The sequence below is a fragment of the Phoca vitulina genome, unplaced genomic scaffold (genome assembly GCF_004348235.1).
Source record: "Phoca vitulina isolate PV1807 unplaced genomic scaffold, GSC_HSeal_1.0 scaffold3, whole genome shotgun sequence".
Classification (NCBI taxonomy): Eukaryota; Metazoa; Chordata; class Mammalia; order Carnivora; family Phocidae; genus Phoca; species Phoca vitulina.
This window is the reverse complement of record NW_022589706.1, coordinates 70,824,221-70,846,727: the sequence shown is the minus strand read 5'-3', so window position 1 is coordinate 70,846,727 and position 22,507 is coordinate 70,824,221. Positions and strand designations below refer to the sequence as shown.

General features: G+C 35.6%; 1 protein-coding gene across 4 annotated transcripts in view; it reads right to left on the bottom strand.

The window, feature by feature from the left end:
- Positions 1–22,507, bottom strand: part of GRID2 (glutamate ionotropic receptor delta type subunit 2) — a 1,428,484-nt gene that overhangs the window by 631,709 nt on the left and 774,268 nt on the right. The gene's annotated exons all lie outside the window — the stretch shown is intronic.

Genomic DNA, 22,507 nt, shown 5'->3' with positions numbered 1-22,507 from the left:
TATTGTTTGTTCTAGAACAATAAGGTATCTTTAAAGAGGTAAATTTGCCTCAACAATAGATTATTCTATACTTTCTTCTTTAGGATTCCACCTTCTTGCATTTATAATGCATATATAACTTTTATGAATAGTTATTCAAATGATTTATTCTAGCACATATAAGATAATAAAAATACTGCAATCAGATTTACACCATATGCAAAGATTTTTTAATGATTTTTTTGTTGAAAGTTTTAAACTTTAAGACTAAATGAAATAAATAGGCTAGTACAATATTTTTATCCTACTGATCTTCAGGATTGGCACAACATTAACTAATTTGTGAGCCTCTCCCTCTCTCTCCTTCCTCTTTTTTGGATGTATGTCCTTCAGAAACTTTGACAAGATTTTCAGTCAAGGAATAATAATTTCCACTAGTGGAAAGTCCACTGTCTTACCATTAAGGCAAGAACTTATTTACAGACAGCCAAGGGCTAGCATTCACAGGGGAATAATGGAGCCACTTGGAATTGTTAACACAGAATAATATGGCAGTTAGAAGCACAGACTGTGGAGGCAGGCTGCCTGGGTTACAATCCACAGTGTGACCTTGGGGAAGCTATAGTTCTTCTTGTACCCTAGCTTCATCTATAAAATGGGAATAATAATAGTAACCATGCTACAGAGGTATTATAATGCTTAGAACAATTCGTAATTGGTTAGAACAGTGGCATATGGTTTGCATTATATGTTGGCTCAATTTTTACAAAATGGATAAAATGACTGAAATTTTAGTACAGCAAATAGTTTACAAAAAGCACTGTTATAGATGCATTGTCATTTGATCCCCATATGACAAGTGTATTGTTGTTGTTGTTGACTAGACATTCATGTAAAAACCAGAAAGCAAGTACGACTTCTCGCTTAAATTCACATCCTAAAAATGATCAGATAACTACCATTGATTTACCACTGAAATCAAAACAAAACAAAATATTTTCCTGACACTATTATATAAAAACAGGACTAGAGCTTAGTTTGTTTTCAAGCTCAGATGGTATCTTTCAAAGTAAATGCTCCAGTCAAACAAACAATAGCAACATCTGCTCATATTGATGAAAACTTTAGGACCAGTTGAGAGCCTTTATTAATTTTCAGTTGGAAAGCAGATCATACAGTAGAGGAAAAACACAATCATAACATGCATTTGCATATTAATAAGACATTGCAAAATCCTAATTTGGAAAAGATAATATTAAAAAGTTAAAAAAAAATTGTCCTGTATAGCAATCAAATGACATACTCTGACGCTTTCTCAATCATTTCTTAATCTTGGCCACCGACAACTGAAAACAACAAATCAACAAAAATAAGTAGTACTCAATGGACAACACATATTCAGCTGTTCTCTAATAAGTATTTTCAAAATAGAGCTCCTCTGTAGTGGAAATATTGGAAAATGTCAGAGCTGATTGCAAACAAGCACCACGCACCTCACAGGAGGCTGAACCTGGAGCCTCCTATTGTTCAGGAATATTAAAAGCAGTTGTTTTAAGACTTCACTGAACATTTTCACTAATGTGTTGTTGAATCAAATCTATCTGCACATCATTATCTAACTAGGTCAAGTAAGTACAAAAAGATAATTGTTTAAAATTGATGCAAACCACCTAAATACCTTCTTGGTTTATTAAAGTAAATACATCACTTGAATGTATGATTTCGTGGCAAATTCCCATTGTAGGTATTTTTTTTTTTCTATCATAACAATAAAAAATCTGAATTAGCTTTTATTTTCAGAGAGAGAGAACATGCTGAAACTCTGTAAAGGGTAATTTAACAGACAAGTTTCAATATGCCAAACAGCGAGGGGCAACGGGGCATGCATTTCTAGCTTGATTTTAGAGCAAAGCAATAACACGGTACTGCCTCTTATAGCCACTGGGTAGAATTTGTGAATAAACCTCTGCTGCCCAACTTCCTTCATTTTGTTCTATAAAAAAGATATTCTTAATTGGATATTATCATTATAAGCTACTCCAGGTTGCTAAAAATATCAAATTTTAATTTTTATTGAAATGCCTTTAGTTTTGAATATCAGCACAAAGGTTAAAAAAAGTTCATTGTGCTCATAAAATTGAGCATAGCATTACTGTGAAAACACCACATAAATTCAATAGAAATCCAAAAAGAAAATTTTTAAAATATAATTTTGACATCCAGAAAATTTTCTTAAAGGAGAATTTAAGGTGTGATAGTAATTACCTTACTAAATTCATCGCCATCCAAGGTCAAGCCATTAGCAGTGCAGACTCAGAGAACACTATGCACTATTCCATCACTCAGTGCAAATTTACACCAGTAAAATACACTCGGTGATAAAAAGCCCTCATGCAAATTTATTAATTTCCAGTGAGATTCCTATCTCTTTCACTTATATTAGAATATGACCTTTTTTTAAAATTTGAAGTATAATTGGCATATAACACTATATTGACTAACTTATTTTCTAAACAATTTATTCATCTAACTAACTTTCTCTACAGTAGACCAATATGGAAGTCAAATAAAACTAGAAGGTTGCTTGGAGAACCCAACTCAGAATGAGGGAGTTAGATGACCCCCATTTTCAAAAGTTGCAGCCTAAGAAGTCCTCATATATATCTCCACCAAAACCCATGGCCTTTCCAATGATATTTATGGACTGGAAGGCACTTTTGCCTTGGAAAGTTGTTGGCTGGGAGATGCATTAGGAGGCTAATGTATTACTCCTGCATTAGATGCTAAATTAAGATGTTATTTTACTCACCTTAAAATGAAGAACGGATGTTCCCCTTCTTCAGTTGTTATGTGAAGTATACAGATTACCTTTCTATTTGCCTAAACATTCTTTAAACTTTAGTTTGAACAACAACTTGCCCCACCATTATAGAAGATCAAGAATAAACTGAACTAAAGGCTTTGACACCATATTTCTACAGGTAAAGCTGTGGCTTGGCTTTTTCTTTATTGAAAGGGGAATGTTCTCAAAGGCTTCCTTCACCTGGGTATAGACTTTGTATTAGTAATCAGGGTAAATAGGATACAACTGACACTTGTATCCAGTGCATTAACACACACACACACACACACACACACACATCAGGGTAAATAGGATACAACTGACACTTGTATCCAGTGCATTAACACACACACACACACACACACACACACACATCAGGGTAAATAGGATACAACTGACACTTGTATCCAGTGCATTCACACACACACACACACACACACACACACACACACTGAACATAGACCTGAGTCAGCAGTCATGGACTAACTACCACATATATGCATATACTTTAAAAAAATTTTTAATATATAATGAAGTACTTGCAAAAGGAATACATGACATCATTTAAGTATGCTAAAAAATGCATTTATACATCAATGTATCTTCCCATGAGATTTTAAAGTTGTTACAGAAAACAAAATCCATTGAAATCTTCATCTTACTTAAAACAATAGTGAGATAATTAAAGGACATAGTATAGTTTTCCCAAAGTGCGTTCTCAACATATATAGCTCAAATTTGATCTTAAGCAATTTAATTAATGGAGTTATTTATTTGTTATATAGCACATTATGGGACTCACCTTTCCTACTTAAAAAGTAAGATAATAATGAATTAAAGGTAAAAGTGATGTGAATTGTGTAAGACTGTTGAATCACAGACCTGTACCCTGAAACAAATAATACATTATATGTTAAAAAGAAAAAAATTAGCAGGAGGGGAAGAATGAAGGGGGGGAATCGGAGGAGGAGATGAACCATGAGAGACTATGGACTCTGAGAAACAAACTGAGGGTTCTCGAGGGGAGGGGGTGGGGGGATGGGTTAGCCTGGTGATGGGTATTAAAGAGGGCATGTACTGCATGGAGCACTAGGTGTTATATGCAAACAATGAATCATGGAACACTACATCAAAAACAAATAAAGGTAAAAGTGAACATTAATGGAACATAGCAGGAAGCTATGCAGTTTCTTAAACTGAAAGTGAAGCTCAAAACCATTCTCTGAGGAGCAATGTTATCAAAATGATTGAAAAGGCACTTAGGAAAAAAAACAAACCCATGCATCAGGAATAAAAAGATACCAGATGAAGTAACACAGCAAATTCTGCTATTTTCATTTTCTCAAAATGGCTTCAAACAAGACAATAAAGCTCAAAATAGTGAGGAAGATAATGTGAAGACATGAGGAAGACAGACAGAGAGAGAGAGAGAGAACAAGAAAGAGCCAGAGAAAGCAATGGGAATGGTTGGTTGGAAATTTGCCTCCTCCAAAAGAAATGCAGATCTTCCAATGTTTCATGGAAAATCCAGGTTCAACCTGAGCACATGAAGAGCAAAACTGTCTGCTTAACTGAGAAGCGAACCATATGAAAAGGAAGAGTTAGTTAGCATTCAACTAATAGGTGCCACAACTTGAGCACTCCCAACTGAGCACTTTTGAAAAGTAAGCTTTCAACTCATTTAAATATGCTGGAAGGTGAGCACCACCAGTTGAGCGCTTTCACAGCACGCTGAGTACTGATTGAGCTATTTCACATCAAGCACTTTTCTGTTTGAATTCTTAGCCAAATTTCCATACCCCCAATCCTCCCTCTGCCTACACAGCTGCTAATCAAGAGGTGCCTTCCCGGTATGAAATTCCTTTGCCAATTAGAATTATGGTTTAGCCTTTCATCTTTTATGTTTTAAGAGGATTAAGAAATAATAATAATTAGTGAATACATATGTCAAATTGAAGTTCATTCCTTCTAAAGAGATCTCCGTTAAGCCAATTTCATCCCTCAAGGGCTTAAGTTAAATTTTGGAAATTACTGTTCATACTGAGCGCTGTGAGACTGTGCCCAAACTTAACTGTGGACACCACGAAGGATTTTTCAACGGTTTATTTCTCCAGGTGTTTAAAATCAGCCAGGAAGTGAAGTAATCCAAGAGTGGTTCAATTCCCTAGTTCTTTTTTTTTTTTAAGATTTTATTTATTCATTTGCGACACAGAGATACAGAGAGAGAGAGAGAGCATGAGCAGGGGAAGAGGCAGAGGGAGAAAGAGAAGCAGGCTCCCCACTGAGCCAGGAGCCCGATGTGGGGCTCGATCTCAGGACCCTGGGATCATGACCCGAGCTGAAGTCAGACGCTTAACCATCTGAGCCACCCAGGTGCCCCCAATTCCCTAATTCTTTACAATTGTGTCAAAATTCTCATCTGGGCAAGCTGTCATAAATAATAAAGAAAATGTTTTCATATACAAGACAATCATTTTTTTTCTGCTTTACTTTTTGCACAAGTAGAATAAAGCAAACCATTAAGAACTTACTGAGCATCAGTTGCACGTAGGTGTTATGTCAAATATTGAGGAGAATATGAAATTTATAATAGTCCCTGACCTCAAGGAGTTTACCATTTTATTAGGACAAATAGTGCAACATCCTGACTTATTATTTGGTATGGTAATTTCTCTCCTAAAATTTAACCATCTATTCTAATTTACCCTCTCCTTAGTCCTGATAATTAAATTATATTTACCATTTTGTCTACAGCTGGAAGGGGAAAAGACTACAATTAGATAAGAAGGAACATGTTTGGTTCATCCTGGTATATATAACTTAGTTCTTATTTGGATCACTTATAGGAGGTCTAAAACCCTCAAAATCAAGTTAGAATGATAAATCTCTGGGACAATTTCACTTCTAAAATTTATAGTTTATTTAGAGCCGGCTCTTTGCAACATAATAGGTTGCATATGGTGCAGGATTTAAAGTTGAATAAATGAAGACTCTGACCCCGAAGCTTAGAGTCCAACAAAGGGTAACAATAATAGTGAGAATGATGGTAATAGATTTAAAAGATCCAAAACTCACAAAAATATGTGTCCATTAAACAACGCTAGAAAAACAACCTGAATTAGTCAGTAGGGAAATTTAAAGGGCCATTTTTGTTTGTTCATTTCTCTATTTTTGTTTCTCCTGTTATTATTGGAATTCTTCTCTTTTAGAGTAAATACGAAGTGATTATTGTATTCAGAGTGTGTTAGCATTTTAAGGAGCAATTTTGTTTTGTAATGGGGTCCCAGCATGGTTTAGATCCAGCCATCTCAGCTCTTCATTTTATCTCTGAAAGGCTGGCTGGCTGGGTGGGAACACAGTGGTCTATTTGCTTAAGCTGCTTAATTATGAGGGAGCATATGTACCTGGACTTTTGGGGAATGACAGCTAGATATCCTAGTTAGACCCACTCATTCTCTGGGGGATATGGTCCAAACTGCAACCTCCCTGCACATTGTATGAAATGGAATTTGGTGTTTCTAATCTTTGGGTCTAATTGGAGGCATTACTATAAGAGACATCCTGCCATGCTCTATGTGATGAGTGCTAAACACCACAGAGAAAGGAACTGCGATAAAAAATAGGTAAAATAAAACCCAGGTCACCAGAGTTTTTCTATTAAGCTAAAGGAACAGAATATACTACTACTTTTGACTCAAATGAGGGCTCAGTGCTTGGGAAATAAGGATTAGTGTTGGGATACGGGGATGCTCTTGGGCTGGAGGAGACATCTTGCTCTGACAAGGAGGCCCTGGACCATGACATCAGCAACAGCCTAGCGCAAGAGTGATTTGTGAATGTTCCTCATAGTAGCACCTGTCTCCAAGTTACAGCTGAAACAACTAGGTCGTTAACCTAACAACCTTGATAGCAGGATCCTTGTGGAAAGGTGAAAGCAGGTGGCAGGTTTTGAAAGATACTAGAGTTCCTGCACTATCGGTTTAGAAAGAATCAGTGTTCCAAAGCTTGAGCTAATGGGGATTGCCAGAAAATAACTTGTATTATTATTATTATTTCCAACAAATAATGTGCCTCATGCCAGTTGGCCGAGAAACACCTGTTGTTATAGTTTGAAATGCAATTAGGTAGATGTGTTAGTTGTATTATTGTTTCTTATACTGAAAAGGTATTTACACTGTTAGGCAGTATTTGTTATCAAATTTCTATACTCTCCCAATGGCAGTTATTTTGAGTTTCAGACAAAGATTTTTTAGATATATATTCAAGTTCTAGGGCAGTGCTGGCCAATAGAACTTTCTGTGATGATGGAAATATTCTATATATCCTCTTTCTATTGTTATCTGGGAGACTAATAGAAACAGAAAATCTCAGGCTCATACAGAATCAGAATTTGCATTTTAATAAAATCTCCAAATTAGTAGGCACATTGAAGCTTGAGAAGCAGCAACCTGAACCTTACAATCAGTCACCTGAGAGGGTTCTTAAAAATACCAATGCCTGGGGTACCTGGGTGGCACAGTCGGTTAAGCCTCTGACACCTGGTTTCAGCTCAGGTCATGATCTCAGAGTTGTGAGATTGAACCCCATGACCAGCTCTGCACTCAGTGCTGAGTCTGCTTGAGATTCTTTCTCTCCCTCCGCCCCTCCCCGTTTGCTCCTGATCTCTCTCTCTCAGACAAATTAAAAAAAAATCTTAAAGTTCTGGGATAAGATCTAGGTAAAGGTATTTTTTAAATTCCCCACATATAGATCCATATATCCACTGAGATAAAAGTTTCATGTATTTAACACTACATAACAATGGACAAATAGCCCTTTAGAAATATGCATGTTTTTAGTTAGCAGTAGTACTTCAATAATCCAAAAATGTAATTAACATCATCTATATAAAAGTGTGCGATTACATGTTTTGTACCAGTCATTGATCACATATGTCTTAGTCAATGGGAATTTGGGCACCTACAAGATAGAAATATTACTGAGAATTGCAGAGATTTACCCAGACTCCGCACTTCTCAAATTTTATTTGGGTTTACAGCAATAATAGTAAGTTTTTCTCAATTTAAGCAGTTCCATAAAAAACAAGGAATTTCCAAGGAGTAAAGTGAACCGAACTTCAGGGAGTCAGTGAACGTGGAATTTGGTGAGATATTAAAAAAAAAAAAAAGCCTATTTTAAAATTCATATAACATTTACAAAGTGCTAGATTGATGGGTTTATTTTATGGTTTTAGTTTGCTTTCAAGTCAATCAATTTAATCCTGACATAGAGCAACCCTGATGTAATAGGAGCTGGAGAATTTAGAAATACCCTGAGGTTCACAATTCTAAAAGCAGTCATAGAAATGTAAAGCATAAGCTTTACTCAACAAAATCTGAGTCTCCTGAAATTGTGATTCCATTTCTACCAAAAGTTTGTGAAATTTTTGTTTGTACCTATAGTGACCTCAGGTCAGATGTACCAAGAACAGGTTGGAATCATGCTGACAATATTTTCCAGGCTTCTCAGCAAAAACAAACTCATATTGTTACAAATACAGTCAGCCCCATGCCTCTCTGCACCCCTTGAGTCCTCATCCTCTTCACCTCTGCTCTGTGAACTTCGCAATGGGGTCGTCACTATTGCCTTCTGTTTTCTTCCATGAGTCCCGTATGAGGTTGACTCCTTGAATCTCTCAGATTAAATCAGCATTATCTTTTGCTTTGCAAGCTCACATACAGCATATCTAGTGGTCTTGTCACATCAGTAATTAAGTACTAATAAAAGTTAGTTAAGAAACAACAGGGGCAGGGACACTCAGACCTCCTCTGTCCCCCCGAAAGCAGTAAAAAGATATCCTTATTACCAGTGATAATGACTTTAAAGTCAAAAAAGCTACAAAAATAAACCTTGCTACTTTTTTGCTAATCTTAGCCCAAACCTTAGCCCAAAACTCCTGTGAGTCACTGGAGTATAACAATTTCTTTCATCCCCAAAGTCCCTTTATATGATAATACATTTCTGCAATCTAGATATTTGAATATATATGTTCAACCATTATTCAAAATGTAATATAGATTGAACATATATATTCAAATTTTATGTATAATACACATGTATAAAATAACTATTATAAGCACACACACTAAAACTAAATCTATTTAGTCTAAATATCCTATGTATGCTTGACCCAAGACAGCCTTAACATTCCCTTTAGCTTGACTAAGTTTTAGAGAGTTTTCTTTCTGATTCAAGGCCTTTGACTTCCCTTTTCTTAGAGCATTTACTTTGGGACATTTGCAATTATAAATTATTTCTCTGTGCCCCTGAGATGTTAATCTTCCCCCAGCCTCTTGTAGTTTTATAACCCAGAAACGTCTTTCTCAAGGACCTGGGGGCCATCTCTTTGAGATGTATTAATCAAGGAAGATAGAACCTCTATTTCCAGGTCTTCTCTGTGGTTGGGTAGAAGCTTAACTTCGGTAAACACAAATGACCAAACACAGATAGCCTAATCACATTGACTAACTTCCACAATAATGTTTTTCACTACTCTTCCACTAGTTTATCCCACTGCAAATTCTCCTCAAAAATGACTTAACAAGAGTTAAGCATACCAACAATTTCTTTGTCATGAATAGAAAGTTAGGATGATTTTTTTCACACTTATTGTATACCTGGAGAGGCAACAGATATAGCATACTTGTTAAGAATGGTCTAGACTTGGCTTGGCTATTGTTGTGTGACCTGGGCTAGTTTCACCTCTTTGTGTCTCATTTTCCTTTTTTTGTAAAATGGGGCCAAATGCTGAATCTACCTTATACAATTTGTGAGGATTAAAAACAGTGTTAATATGTAAAGCACACTTGGAGCAGTGTCTGGCACATAAGAAAAACTCAGTAAGTGTTAATTTTTGCCTATGACAACTACTTTACAATGTTCAGAATCAACTCAGATTTCTTGCCACCTATTAGTTATGTATCAGTTTATGTATACAATTCATTTCTTTTGCCTTTTCATATATTTTGTGCTAAAATTCTTAGGCTGACTGATTGGCCTCGCAGATGGCACGGTCAAAGACCATAATGTAAACTTACCAGTTGAGAGGTAAGTATTACTTGGAAACCAATTATAATCTCCCAAAAAAAAAGGAATTCAGATGGACATTGTTAGAAAACAATAAAACAACTTGGAAAATAATGACTAATTTAACAAAAATAAAATAAAATAAAATGCAAATAATCTGTGTAATATAGATAAATAAATATATCTATGTCATTCCTTTAATGAAGAATGAAGATACCCATCTCATTGGATTTTTTGAGGATTATGCAAGATAACTTACAGAGTGATTAGCATAGTGTCTGACACCTGGAAAGAGTCCAATAAATGTTGACTAGCTATTATTAGGGGACAAGTGAAATAAAGTTGTCATATGCCAGCAATAAAATTTCCATGAGAACAAACTTTAGTGTTTCAAACATTGAATAGTTCTGTATCAGTGATTATCAACCAGGGGTGATTTTAAGTCCCTATGACCATTATCACCACTAATGGGAACTTTTGGCAATGTTTGGCTTTTTTTTAATTATCATGATTGGTGTATACTGGTGTCTAGTCAGTAGAGGTAGGGATGACTCTAAGGTATTACAGTGCACAGGAGACCCTTCCACAGTAAAGAATTATCTGGTCCAAACTGTCAGTAGCCAAGGCTGAGAAATTTTCTTCTAGGTAAGCACATTTTTATTTATCTTTAAAGTATTAATCCAATTAATATTCTTTCTTTTAAGTTCAAGTCTAGACCTATTACGTAGGTGTAACCAAAATATAAGGAAAGTTAGTATATATTTTCCTTAAAGCCAGTAGCTCACATTAGGAAATAGGATTCATGCTGGAAATCAATTGATGCCCAGCATCTCTTATGTTGTCTGCATTATGGTCCCCATAGGCAGCCTGATTCTTCTATAGTTGCATGTTGGCTAGTCCACCTCCTTGGGTAAGCCATTCTTTTTTACCTCGTTTATTTTCCGCCTCTGCATCCAGTCCACTAAATACTTACAGAAAACTAATTAGAATCTACTGATTCTACTATATATATATACGTATATATATATACTATGATTCTACTATATATACACACATATATACATATATATACTATGATTCTACTATATATATATGTATATATATGTATATATATACATATATATCCTGTCCAAATGCAATTGAGCCCTCATTACCTTCAAATTCTCTGTATTTTTATCCTCTCTCACTTCCTCAGCTTCTCTCCATTAAAATATAATCTTTATTTAAAGATTTATTTATTTATTTGTCAGAGAGAGAGGGAGAGCACAAGCAGAGGGAACAGCAGGCAGAGGGAGAAGTAGGTTCCCCCCTCCACCCCTACCCCTGAGCAAGGAGCCCGATGCGGGACTCGATCCCAGGACCCTGGGATCATGACCTGAGCTGAAGGCAGAAGCTTAACCAACTGAGCCACCTAGGCATCCTGATAAAATATAATCTAACTATAAAACTGATCTTAATTCATTTCACTGATTCTATATTGGTTTTTTTCTATATCTTGTATATCATTTTCCCCTTTCCTCCTTATCGCCCTTGTTTACATGAAGTAGTCTTGAAAATATCTTCCTTGAAATAGGTTTCTGACTAAGATACAGTACTATTTGACCATCCTTTTTGTCTCCAAACTTGAAAAAGCTGCCTATTCTTGTTCTGCTTATTTGCTAACAACCCCTTCGTTATTTATTTCCTTATAATCTTTTCCCCTCCTCACATTATTTTAATGAGAATATTTTTTCAAAGGTCACCAATGACCATCTCACTGGCAAATACAATAGCTTTTCCTTAGCTCAGCTGGATTCTATTCATTCATTTCCACCAATCTGATGCATGTCTCAATCTAGATGTTCTAGAATAACATCAAATTTATTACTGAAGTTACATTTATCATATTGTCCCCAAACCTGTTTACCTTCTTATGTTCCTGATTTCAAAACCTTAACTTCCTTGAGACCCAGACTTGAAACATAGGATCCATCTCTGTTGCCCACATCTCAACCTCATTTTGCATACCCAATCATTTCCAAGTCTATTAATTCCAACATCATTTGAATTTTCTTCTTTATCCGACTTACAATTCTGGAGCATAGTTAAGTTTTTACTGAGTGTGAACATTATTCTATGCCTTCTATTTATATTACCAGATATGGTCTTCAAAAATCTCTGTGATCTAGGAACTACTCCATTTTATAGATGAAGAAGATCAAGCTGAACGATTTCAAACAGCTTGCCCAGGGCTACACAGCTAATTTGACAAAAACTGAATCCAAATTCCATGTCAGTGCTGCCGTTGTAAGTTTGACATTCGGTGGTTTTCACCCACCAATCTGGTACCACCTTACCTGACTTTGCATCCTAGAATTCTACCTCAGATAGCCTATGTCCCCCGTCCCAACTTGCAGACTGTCAATTTCCATCTCTGTATCTTTATTCATGTTTCCTTCATTCATGGAAGGATGCCCTTCTACTATATTGCTTTAAATCCGAATCCTAAACATGGGTTTTAAATATTGACTTAAATGTTGTCTCATCAATTAATATACACATTTAAAGTAATTAGTATTTGAGATTAATGAACCCACATGTTCATATAATTTTAGTGTTGGTAGACACATATAAGTCTAATCTTTTAATCTTCATTTGCTACAGTTTTGTGTATTCTATTAAATATAGGATTTGCTGGAAAAATCAAATGGATCTTCTTAATTTTCTCTACCTACACAGCTTATTTCCCTCTTATTTATCTATATTACAGTGAGAAAAAGTATAAATAGAATTGTAACCTAGGGGTACCAGCTAACATTTCAACAATGCTTCATGGGGTGGCTATACTTTAAAATCTAGTCCACTACAAATCTAAAGTATTGATTTTGTCAGTAAGCATTTAAGGAATTGATTAAGTTCTGGGAGACTGACTCATACTAACCCAGGTTGGCAAATAGATTTAGACTCCTGTGCTAACTAAGATCCATTTGCCGTGGCTGCCTTGAAGAGCGGGGCAGAGTGTAATAATCTGTGTTTCGATCTGGAAATGGAAAATAATGGTTCTTGTAGCATGTATTTGTCATTTACATACTAAGAAAATTTACTAGAAACTGGCATAGTAATTAAGTTGTTTATTTATTAATTTGCAGCAACCTAAGTCTCTAGTGCTTAAAATACAGGGGCTCACCATTTTCCTAGCTTCAAAAGGTGATGTTGAAAATGGGAGCAGTGGGCACCTGGGTGGCTCAGTTGGTTAGGCGACTGCCTTCGGCTCAGGTCATGGTCCTGTAGTCCCAGGATCGAGTCCCGCATCGGGCTCCCTGCTCAGCGGGGGGTCTGCTTCTCCCTCTGACCCTCCCCCCTCTCATGCTGTCTCTCATTCTCTCTCTCAAATAAATAAAATCTTTAAAAAAAAAAAAAAAAAAAAAGAAAATGGGAGCAGCAACAAGGAGGTGCATAATTTTGAAAACTATTTCACTGATAAACTGTGCCTCGCATACCACAGAGAATACCTTTATATGTTGGCATGTCCTTGCCTTCCAGGTCTGATGTTTCTTCTCTAGGCAGTAATAGACAAACACTGCTGAATTCTAATCTTCAAATTCATCATTAGGTCTATTCTAACTAATCCCTTTGTGTTTGTTTGTTTGCTTGCTTTTCCATGTAACTTCATGGCAGGAAAATCACTCTTGGATTTATTCAAATTCTAGACTTGCTTTGATAAAGCTACATAGCAAGCTATGGTTACAAATTTCTTGAAGTAGCCAAGACTTCTCAGTTGTCCCATAACAAATAAATTTTTGGTTTGCTTCTAGATATGGGTAATCATACATTATCTGCAAACTATATTTATTTTTAATTTTTTTTAAGATTTTATTTATTTATTTGACAGAGAGAGAGACAGTGAGAGAGGGAACACAAGCAGGGGGAGTGGGAGAGGGAGAAGCAGGTTTCCCTCGGAGCAGGGAGCCCAACGCGGGGCTCGATCTCAGGACCCTGAGATCATGACCTGAGCCGAAGGCAGACGCTTAACGACTGAGCCACCCAGGTGCCCCTGATCAAGTTTTAGATACTAACTTTGTTTTCTTTTCAATTCCTTTTGGGGGTTGAAGAGAATAACTTAACTGTTTTCTTTCTTGTGGTTTTATTATTTTGTACATTTTATGTTTACAACATTTTCTTTATTAGTCTGTATATTCCTTGGGGGCTGGAATCATACATCATTTATGATTCTATTCCTACCAACACTTTCCACATTGCCTTGAACAGGATAGCTTTAAACATATTGTCTAAATGAATGAATAAACGAATAATGGATTAAAGAAGGACTTCAATTCCCTAAAAGTTGAAGCAATTGTGATTTTATTTTTCAATTAAGAGTACAACCCTCACCAGTGTTCCCGATATTTATTTAATTTTGTTTCAATAAAGGGAATAGAATGAAAATGTTGAACCCATTTGAAAATCTAACAGAAAAAGAAAACTAGCAAATGAGATGTTGCAAAGGCAAAAAATTGTTAAATGACTTTTAGACTAGTAGAAGTTAGTAGCAGACCGTTCACCAGTATCTGTATCCCAAGCCAGCGGTCACAGGAGCGAGGTGAGTTGGATCTGTCTTATTAGGAGACTGAATGCATTGGAACCCGATTCCCTGCCGAGTTCCCTTCTTCAGGGGAACCTTCTGAGAGTTAAGCAGAGTTTCGACCAGAGAGGCAAAGTCTGAGGCTCTTTCAGCCTCGTTAACAGAAGCAAGCGCTGTCATACACAATTTTGGTCAGGTGGAAAGTAAAATAAATTTGAGATTTTCTCATTACAAGAAAAAAAAAAAAAAATCCAAAGCCTGTGGGTTAACTGGTAACAGAACTGCCTTGCAAGTTCAGTACAATACTGAGCTAAAGCAAAAACTCAGATTTGAGAGCAGTTCAATAATAATTGGTAACTGTGATACAAGAAAAAGAAATTAAGTCATGAGTGAAGCAGTGCCTGTTAGAGGCTTTGTTTGTTTTAGTCAAGCGAAATTAAAATTCTTTTTTCTCTTAGAATTTCCTGCCATCGTAAAAACCATATGAATGAGTTGAATTTTTGAGTGACTGGCCACTGGCTGCTACTTGGGACCCAGCATTATTGACTTTTGTTATCATGGGAGCATAGAAAGATTCTTATTCCAATGAAATCATCAGTAGAATCTTGTATTTTCTCCTAAAGTCATGTGCTTCATGTTACAGAGAAAAAAAATATGTATATGATAAAGACACTGTACAGGCATAATAGCCTATACTTTCAAATACACTAATGAGCTCCCATTTTATTCATTGATGGTAGGAACTTCTAACTTCCCTTTCCATTGAAGGGGTTTGGGACAGGTCCCCCTGAAATATGCTGCTTTGGCATGAAGATTATTTTGAGTTAAAAGCAATCAAAACCCAGCAGAGTCAGGAAAAGCTCTTTACTCCCATCCCCCCACAACGGCCTAAAAGAATTTAGATAGAGGACCTAGTCCAGGAAGAGAGCTATCACCACAAATAACAACATTATGATATGAACTAAGTATGATGGACAGGGAGGGGCCCAGCAAGGCCCCTTTAATCAAAGTCCTCTCTGTTCCATTGTTTCTGAATAGCCCAGCAAACATTTGTTTAGCAAACATTTACTCTTCCTGTGAATCACATCTCTTTCCTTTGAAGTCTCAGACCCTTATCTTCTTCTCCTTAGTTCAGGATGACATATTACCTCATTTTAGTGACTGTCTTTGGAATTGCACCTTTGTGTGGATTCCCTATATGTACAAAATGAAATTTATTTTCTCCTGTTACTCTGTTTCATGTCAATTTGATTCTTAGTCCAGCTAGAAGGACCTTGAAGTGCACAGGAAATTCTTCCTCCCCAACATAATTCAGGCACACTGGTCCTATGTTGAAACGAATAACAGACACCATAATGGAGAATAAATGTATCTCTGCCTCTTCCATCCACCATGTAAAGCAATCAATTTCAAATGAACTTCAGATTTAAATGTAAATGATAAAACAAAATTTCTAAAAAACAAAAACAAAAATAAAAGCCATAAGAGTATGCCTTTATGACCTTAGAAGAGGAGCTGTCTTTAAAAACAAACAAACAAAAAAGACAAAAAATGCTAACTATAAAGAAAACAAATTAATAACTTGGACTACATTACAAATAAAAATTTATGCTCATCAAAATTCACTACTTATGAAGTAAAAAGACAAACAATGGAGAAGGTATTGAAAATATATTCATTTGGCAATGAACTCTTATCGCTAATATATATAAAACTTCTACAAATTATGAGGGGAAAAAAAGGAAAATGACTTGAATGTGCACTCCATAAAATAAAATATCAAAAAAAGTCAATATATATACCAAAAAACTCCATCAGGAAAATGCAAATTGGAAACAAAAGCTAAATCTAATACATTTCCATGAGGATAAATAAAATGAAGATGACAGAAAAAAAAAAACAAGTGTTGGTAAGAAAGTGGAAAATTGAAATGCTAATAGAAAATAGAAATCCAAATGGCTATAAACACTTGGAAAACTGGCTGTATCATCTAGCTTTAATAAATGACATACCTTATGTATTACTCTTGAGCTAGCAAGTCCATTCCTAAGTATACACCCAGTAAAAATACATACCTACACAAAAATACATGCATAAAACCACTATTTGCAATAGGCAGAACTAGAAAAAATCATCAACATAAATTATATTAACTGTGGCATATTCGTACCATTAAATACTTTGAAGCAATCAAAATGAATGAACTTTGCCTACATATTTCAACATGGATGAATCTCATAAACATAATGTTGGCCAATAGAAAACAGACAAAACATATACAGTTTGATTCTATTCATATACAGATTAAAATTAATCACAACTAGTTTACTGTGTTAAAAGTAAAGATAATGTCTATCCTTGGGGGGGTTATAACTGAGTGGTGCACAGGAAGGGAACCTGGGAGTACCAATTATGCACTATTTCTTAACCTGGACACTGGTTGCATGGAAATTTGTTGAGTTACACACTTATGTACACTATTCTTGTGTGTGTTATATTTCTTTTTTTTTTACAATATTAAAATAATTTTATTTATTTTTTATTTTATTTATTTATTTTTTATTATGTTCAATTAGCCAACATATAGTACATCAATAGTTTTTGATCAGAGGACCATAGGGAAAGGGAGGGAAAACTGAATGGGAAGAATTGAGAGGTGTATGTTATATTTCAATACAAGGTTTACTCTAAAAAATGTATAGCAGCCATTTATGAACACAGTAGTATTAGAGAGACTTTCATGCAATGGATACATTTTGGGGAAAAAAATACTGTTATAAGTTCCTTTTTTCAAGTGTCATTATACTAGTATCATTTTAAAAACTGTACATTGCAAAATATCTCCAAATAATTTCTTTTTGGTAGAATATTGAATTACTTAAATAGCTACTAAATAATGATCACAGTAATTTCAATATTCGGAGTACCTTTTGGTGACTGGGAACCTTGTTGTATCCATTGAGAAAGATCTTCACTTGTTTCCTAAACCTTCCTAAAGGCTTCTTTCTGGCAAGCTGCTTATATATTTGAAGTAAGTAACTTTGCCTTTAAGTTGTCTGACAAGATCAAAGTTCTCTGGAATATAGTACAATGAAATGAAAACTATTTCATAAAGTACGTTTAAAGAATAAGAGATGATATACTTCTCTCATTGCAGAATAAAAGGATTTCATGTAACAGTAGGGTTCCTTTCTGAAAACTTGAAGAAATGCAAATAGGAAATTATATTCATTACCATATAAGTAATAAAACTTCCTGTTTTCAAAGAATTGATTTTCTTATCAAACCTGAAAACTAAAAACCATGACAAAAAGTTCTAATTTATATAGGATTGTTGTATGCTTTCTAGAAAGGATATAACCTATGTAGTTTCTAATGCAAATCTATCATATATATATATATATATATATATATATATATATATATATTTAAAAAGTTGTTTTTCAAAATATCATCCCAATCCATATTTAAATCAAACCATGTAAGCATTCCTGATTCACCATATTAATTTCAAGGACACTAGCAGGTACATTGTGATAACAATTTTCTACTGATACCACAGCAGGTTGATTTACTCAGCTGCACAGAACAGCAGTATTTTTCTTAAAGCTTTGAAACTCTTGAATGAGAGGTGGAGCACTAACTGTAGACATGTAACGTATTAAATTTCTAAGACTTCAAAGGGAGCGTAATTAACTCAGTGCCACATAATTGCTCCAGAGACAGAAAAAAAAAGATGCAAACAGAATTGATATGCCCATTTTTCCCGTTAGCAATTAAATGACAATGCTAAGTGAGCAATTTCTTTTTTAAAACTCATTCTTTTGACTTTGAGGTTAATGTTTCCTTTGAATATTTCAACAACTTTCTGTGCCCACTTATAATGTGTAGGAAGCAGTGAAAGTGAGAGTTCTGCTATCCCCTCCTCTTTGCCTAGAATTTCCCCCTCTCCATCTCTCCCTCTCTTAGGTCCTTACTGAACCAGGCTCTGCCCTCATCATAACCTTTACTTCCTCTATCTTTCCTTTTATCCCAATCCATCAGTTTCTTTCTAGCTTCATATGCCTTTCTATCCATCATATAATCCTTGGTAAGTTATTTCTACAAATGCTTCTCTTAGGATCTGACAATCGTGTACCCCTTTGACCCGCTGACAACTTTACTATTTTCAAACTGTGAGTGTCCCTTACCATCCACAATCAGCATTAGCTGCAAGGGTGTTAAACATTGCTGGAGGAAGTTAGAGAACAATATTGATTGCATCTAGAGAGGCCTTTAGTTTTTTCAACTGTAAATTTGGAATTTGGACAAAATGTTGCATGTTCCAAATTTAAAATGTCATTATTCAAGATATTTCTTAAAAATTGTAACAATGGTTCTTAAAGTACCTTATGTTTGCTTGGTTTTAACCTCTAAAAATCTGAAAGAATACTCTGGAACTTCCAACTCAAAAAGTTAAAGGGATTGTCCCCTAAACCCCCAATAAAATATAAGGAGTTGTGTAGGTATATAAACCCATAACCATGAGGAAAGAGGGAAAAGATGATCAGAAAAGTGTTTTTAAGTAAATTACTGAAAAAAGAAAAGCAGATGAGGTAGTGTTATCTGATGATACATGGTAGAAGAAGCCACAGACTAGTTATTGTCGTAAGGGGCAGCAGCAGAGAGCCCTCTCATCTCTTATTGTTTGAATGCTTGTGCTTGCCTCCTCCAAATTCCTATGTTGAAATCCTGTGCCCAATGTGATGGTTTCAGGAGGTGGGGCCTTTGGGAACTGCTGAAGTCCTGAGGATGGAGTCTAGAGAGCCCTAGAAATTTTGATACTTGACAAATGCCAAGCCAAAGGGAGGGCAGGAATGAGATGGGAGCTGAAAAGTATGGGAGCAAAGTCAATTCTTATCATTCCCAGTAGTTATGTTCCGTAAATTTCCTGAGAACACTGAATTAATAAATGCTGAACCACTGCTCCTAGGGGAAATACAGGGTTTGGTTCCTACAAGGCTCTGGGTTTATTTATGTCTCTATTTGAAGAGATTTAAATTTATATACAGTATCTATATATTCAATACATATTGTACCTATGATTAATATATGCTATATGTATATACAGATTATTGTGTCCTAGTCCATTTGGGCTGCTATAACAAAATACCATAGATTGGGTAGCTTACTAAAAGCAAAAATTTATTTCTCACAGTTCTGGAGGCTGGTAGTTCAGTCAGGAGCCAGCATGGTTGCACCATGCAAAAGAGGGCCCTCTTTTCGTTGCAGACTCCTTGTTGTATTTTTACTTGGTGGGAGGCGCTAGAGAGCTCTGCAGGGTTCTTTTTAGCATTTAGAATAGCACTGATCCTATTTATGAAGACTCCATCCTCAGGACTTCAGCAGTTCCTAAAGGCCCCACCTCCTGAAACCATCACATTGGGCACAGGATTTCAACATAGGAATTTGGAGGGGGCAAGCACAAGCATTCAAACAATAACATGTCGATTTGTTAACATTGAACTCATGGCCAAGGGTACTCATGCCTGAATGGACCTTATCGAACAGGTATTTTCTCAGTAGGACACATCACAGTTAAGGAGAGCACTTCAGCACTACACTTGGAGGCCATTTTAAACAGTGAAATCACCAAAAAAAATGGCACAAAAAATGCAAAAAAAAGGAGACACGAAATAAACTGCAAAAAGGACATTTGTTTACAGTATGAGAAATGAAACAAGAATGCAGAGCACAGCTTTGTTCAACCTTAGTTGGCAACCTTAGGCAACTCAAATTTTTCACAGCTCTGAACATTTCTGTGAATGGCTTGTGAAAACATCCTTAGTATTGATTTTCAAGTTACAAATAAATCTCAGTGAGTAGGCAAATTTGCAAATACAGAATCAGTGAATAAAGAGGACTGATTCAAGTTAAACACATACTGATTTTCACAAAGGCCTTCTCACACACTGGCTCATGCAAAATGTCCTTGAAAGCTGACATACATATAGATAGATAGAAAGATGATAGATAGATGATAGATAGATAGATAGACAGACAGGATTCTCGTCTACAAAATCCAAGCAGACCATCTGGGCTAAACTGGAGAGACTAGTGTTGGCATCATTATCCTAGAACAAAGACCACACATAAACATACATAACAAAATCTATTCTTTCTATCTCCAGAACTTTTGTGCTGTGTGCCATTTGAATTCCATGCTGTTTGCCTTTTGAATTAATTGTTTCTGGTATTGAGGGGCTAGTCTATTTCCTAAGTGGGGAAATGCTCCCAGAACCCATGGGTGAGCAGAAGAAAGAGGAGAGATATTGGAAAACAGTTAATTGAAAACAGGAACCACTGTACAGGTCAGGGAAAACAGCTAGCTTAGGATGGGGAAGGCAGTGGGTTCACATTCTTTCTGTCATTCTTACATCACTGTTTGAGACTATAGAATAAACTTAGTACAGTTTGGAGACATAAACTCAGCGATTGTGAAACACAAGCGAGTGGGGAAAAAGTGGTGTCAGTGTAGAGGAAGGAAGAGAAATCTCAGGAAACTCACAAAAATAGATTTTATATGTTTAGGAACAAAGACAGAAACAGCAGATTATTACAGGTATCAAAGTTCAGAGTCAAGGATAGGGGGCCATGGTCAGAACACAAGTCAAGATCATGACTTGGCAAAAGCCCTTGGTAATCTGTCCCTCTTCTCAGCCCATTTCTTCTGACTGGCTTAGTAAATATACATGAATTGTTACCTGGCACTCATGGGCCTTTGCCATCTGGTTTAAAGCCATGTGTTACACAGTGCGTGTCACTTCTCTTTTTCACATATCCTATATTGAACCTATACAAAACTACTTGCTCTATTCTGAGCACTCAGTCAAGGACTGTGTCTTTGCAAGTCTTGATATTCTTTTCAGTTCACCAAGTATTTTTTGAGCATCTGCTATGGTCAGGCATGTGCTATATGCTAGAGAAAATGAACTAGAAATTAACGTGTCTTAAGTACTTACTAGGTGCTACCTCCCTCTCCCCAACTTTAAGGCGTATCACAGGATGTCTCATTACATTACAAATTTAATAAGTTGAAATCAATATATTATTCTCATTTTATTAATGATAAAATGGAGGCTCAGAAATGTTAGGTAATTTGCTAACCCGACATGACCAGAAAGTGGTTGGGATGGACTTGTATTTGTCTGTTGCATACCACACTTCCTTCATGAATTCCTACTCATGATAATAAGTACAATTCAAATGTGCCTTCTCAATGAAGTGTTCTCTGATCTCCACAATCCCCAACCAAAGACGACCATAGATGCTTCAACCTCACTTATTATAATTTTAAGATTCCAATTTATGTTATATATCTTTGTGTAATTATCTTAAAATTTTCAGCAGATTTTGGGTTTCTTGAAGGAAAGAACTAACTCCTGTAAAATTGGAAATATTCTTTCTACTGTGGAAAGACCTAGTTGTTCAAAAAGACTCTCTGAGTAATTTGCTGCATTAGAAAAGGTCAAAGTTCTGTATTTGTCCTTAACAGCATAACAAAGTTCTCTATTAAAATGTTAAAAAAAATGGCGTTATTGATAGTTTTCCAAAAGTTTTATTCTTCTCAGTGATTTATATTCTGCTTCAGTTCCTTGATACCAATTAGATTATAGAGTGTCAAAGAATTTCTAACACATTCCTAATTTGGAGGCTTTATAGCAGTACTTTGGGAGCTAAAGAAAGCTTACTAGAGAAGTGAGGAAAAATGTATTAGTCAAATAAAGTCACCAAAATTAAAAACACTACTAATAAAACCCATGTGAAAGTATGTAATGTCATGACCAGTTCTAGCACTATATAAAATTAAAAACTTGAAGTAAGGCAAATGACAATAATCCTGTCAGGGCACTAGTAAGCATTTTAGAACATAAAGATGTTACACCAATCATTAAAAAGTCTTAATCGTATTTTTACAAAGGTTTGGAGCTTCTAGCCAAATTAACAGATACAATTAAAATTTTGAAGATGCAGCATCATAGAATGTACAATGGTCATCATTTTGCAGAGAGTTTCAGTTT